Source organism: Solanum pennellii, chromosome 5, assembly GCF_001406875.1.
Source record: "Solanum pennellii chromosome 5, SPENNV200".
Taxonomy (NCBI): Eukaryota; Viridiplantae; Streptophyta; class Magnoliopsida; order Solanales; family Solanaceae; genus Solanum; species Solanum pennellii.
The window spans coordinates 46,074,798-46,078,480 of NC_028641.1; the positions used below are offsets into that span (position 1 = coordinate 46,074,798).

General features: G+C 35.8%; 1 long non-coding RNA gene across 1 annotated transcript; it reads left to right on the plus strand.

The window, feature by feature from the left end:
* The first annotated feature begins 1,197 nt into the window (after positions 1-1,197).
* Positions 1,198-3,479, plus strand: LOC114077354. Its single transcript, XR_003578657.1, has 2 exons — positions 1,198-3,036; positions 3,129-3,479. It is a non-coding gene; the product is annotated as an uncharacterized LOC114077354 (long non-coding RNA).
* The last annotated feature ends 204 nt before the right edge of the window (positions 3,480-3,683 follow it).

A 3,683-nucleotide genomic window follows, 5' to 3' on the forward strand; every position in this document is an offset into this window, starting at 1 on the left:
GGGTTTTCTTTCGGTTTGTCAGTTTCAGTTTCGCATCCGGAAATTTTGATCTACCGGAAGCAAGTCTCCAATATTAATGACAATGCACCAAGAGCTTTGGAAATTATGTCCATGTAAGTTCTTAATTATGGGTGTGAAGAGCGCCACATTCATGACTAAGAGGTTACAAGCCTCCCTTTCGTACTTGATTTTATTTGTCACTTATCTAGAACCAAAGGTAATCTAGTATAATAAATTTCCTTTTCAACCGATCAAGTTAAACTACGAGCAACCTGATTGCTGAGATACAAGGATATGTAGGCAGACTCAATATTGAAACTCGATTGTATTCCAACATTCGCTCTCGAATTTTATTCTCGAGCATTTCGGTACCTTCATAATTCAATATCGAGATGACTTTTGATTTCTTTCAAAATCTTGCATTAAATTAAGCGTATCGAACTACAAGTGGCCCGGATTCTCATATAGCCTGAGATATGTAGGAAACTCATTTTCAGGGTTCGGCCATAAGACTTATGTCCGTACCAAATACACTTTTTAAAAGATGAAAATGTAGTTGGCCAAAATTGGTTTAGTCAATTTCGTTTTTCTTTAATTTCTTGCATCAATCCAAGTAAAACAAGGGACAGTTGTTGACACCCAATTTTGACCCTCCTCGATTAGAATTAATTCATGGGTTTCTTAAATTTTGACAGGTTGAAATAGTCGACTTTTTAAAGTTCAAAATATTTTTAGTCGTTTAAGTAGCTGTAGAATTTTTATAGTCTTGAAATGATATATATATGACAATTGTCTAAAAAGATTTTGATTTTACTCAATACTTTATCAAATTTTATTTTTGTCCAAGTTCGTTAGTTTATGTCTCAATTTCTTTTAGTTTATAATTAAGTTGGTTATTTTTGCCTTGATTGAAATTAAGAAACTCGCGGACTAATTAATAAAAAAATAAACATCTTACCCGAAGTTAATCTAATCAACGACTTGGTTACATTAATTCTCTTTTTACAAAATTGTGACTTCAAAGCAAATTTTGGCCCTTTATCTGAAATATTTCCAGAATTATCAGCCCAACCTTACCCCTTTTTTATTTTCCAGCCCATTATCAACTTCCAACACCCATAAAGAATATTTCAGCCCACTTCCACTTTAATGAACTTTTCTCCTTATCCGTCCAGCCCATTTCCTGTGACCCATCCCTCCTCTTCCTCACAGAAAGAAACTCGGAAAATGTACATCAACAGTACGCAAGTCCAGCGAACCAAACGAGAAGCAACAAAATTTTGTCTCCTTCCTTGAACGCCCCTCTAAACGTACGAGTGACTGTAGGGCGGGGACACGTGAGAATCATCCTTGTGGCCTTAGATTACACCACGTCAAGGCGTAAGGACAGGAAATTAATCAAAGTCATCCATCCCCTTTTCCATTTTCGGATTAGATTCAGAGCTTCAGAAAAGAGGTCTGCCTCTAATGGTGAAAGAATTCAAATTTTGAGTTTTTGGGAACGGGCTTGGAATTTGAATTCGATTTGGTTTTCCCCTTACCCCCCCCCCCCCCCAAAGTCCATTCCAACCCTAATTTCTCACCTATATAAACTTCTCTTGCTTCACTGTTGAGGGGGGCAGCCGCAACCAACGCAAACAAAATAGTTTACCGAAAGTCAAAGACAAAATAATTATAGCAATCATTCGCAAAATACATCCGAATAGAAAAGAGGTTGGTTCTATTTTTGGTTTCTTCCTCAACTCGTTCATAGAATTTCTCATAGTTTCGTTCGTGTGTGTGGAATCGCTCTCCACTCTGTTCTTGTCTCAGTCGCTGGCCCTAAGAAGGTAGCAATCTCACTTATTTTTTTCTCTTTCTAGTATTCCCTTTGCTTCTGTTTCTTTCCCGATGTGTTATTTTTTTTATAATGTAAAGCTCTGCTACATGGCCGTTTGTCATTACTTATCTCGGTGTGTTAAATATATCAATGCGATATGTTCTTTTCCTTGTGATTTCACGATTTGGCAAGTCAAAGATATCATCGGTTTGCACCTAATGTTGATGTTTTTTTGGTCATACCTGTGAATGCTGTCCGTTGGTCTTTATTTTAGCTCTATCGCTTGGTTTCTTTTTTTGAGTTCGTGTCGTTCTGTTCTCATATTAAGTGTGTTATGTTTAGCTTATTATTGCTTAATGTTGATATTTGCGTAAGCATGAATTTTCAAATCAATCTAGTTGGTCAATGTATACGGTATAGTCGCGGTTTGCTCTATGCTTTAGTTTTATCTATGGTTTGAATGCTACTGTTTCCTAGAGATGAAAACTGCATCCTTGGTTCGGACTGCCTAAGTACTACTAGTTGTTCGATGTTTTGAAGTTCAACAACTAACTTTCCTAGCATGTTTGTTAGCTTAAAATCGCAATGGCCATCTTACTTTGTCTAAATTTTGAGACATTCATCCTATTTGTTGAATCTGCCATCACTTTGCGCTGTAAGTTTGTGACTTAGTCGAACATGAGGCATGTCCATAATGAGGATTAACGATATTTCAAAATGTTTTGGGGAATGAAACGCCTTTAGTTTCAAATTGATTGTCGCATTGGCTAAAGATTTTTTCTTTCAATTTTCACACTTGGTCTTTGTCCTCCTTCTCCCCTTTTCCTGTAAACATTTCATGTCCAAATATTGAAAATTGTGCTTCCAGTAGCTCATGTGCAATTAGAAAAGTTTAGTCAATTGATCTTAGCTCGGTGGTTCAAGTTTACGTTAAATGGGTTTGCATCTTGTATAAACTTCTCTTGTTATTTTTTACTACGTGCTTTGGTTATTTGTATAGATGTAAAATTGCTCTTCAACATTAACTAATATCTTGTTTTGTTTCCTTTTTATATGCATGTAAATTCGTCTTGAATCCTCATGGACTTCTTCCATACCCTTGCATTCTCTCTTGAGCCATAGGGGCTCAAACTACCTTCCCTGAGTCGGCCAGACCCTGAAAAACCTGGTGTACAGGTCGAAAACAGCAAAATACATCGCTGGAAATTAAACTGCAGGTTTACCGAAGCTTAGAAACTGGCTATTATACCCGTTTTATACACCGATATACAGGTCAAAACAGGTTTACGAGGCCAATTTTAAAATACAGGTCGAGAGCAGTAGAGATATAACACTGGAAAATATTTTTTCAGCCTCGAAAAGTCAAAATCAGGTTGATATACAGACCGTATACACTGGTATACAGTGAGAATATACAATAAACAGTTGGAAAACGTGGCCAGACAGTGAAAATCGTCAATATACACAGCGTATACATCGAATATACACTCAAAGTGTATCATGCCTTTGGAAAGAAAATAGGCCCAAAGGCCCTAAAAATTGCTGCAGCAGAATTTGGGCCTAGGGCCCAAATTTGATATTTCCTCTCTTTCTTATTTATTTATCATGATATTTGACTAATTATTTTATGTGATTTCGGTTTGATTTAATTATTCTCCTATGATAGTCATTCCTCTTATTTATACATATATTTATTCATACATATAATTTTACTAAGTTTTTATTTTACTTCTGGGTCTTTGTCAACCCTTTTGGCCATCCCCTTAGCTATTTTTCCGTAAAAAAGATAATTAATTTAAATGATAAATAAGTGAAAATAAAAACAATACATACATATTTATTCCCTTTTAAAAAAGTCTCTTTC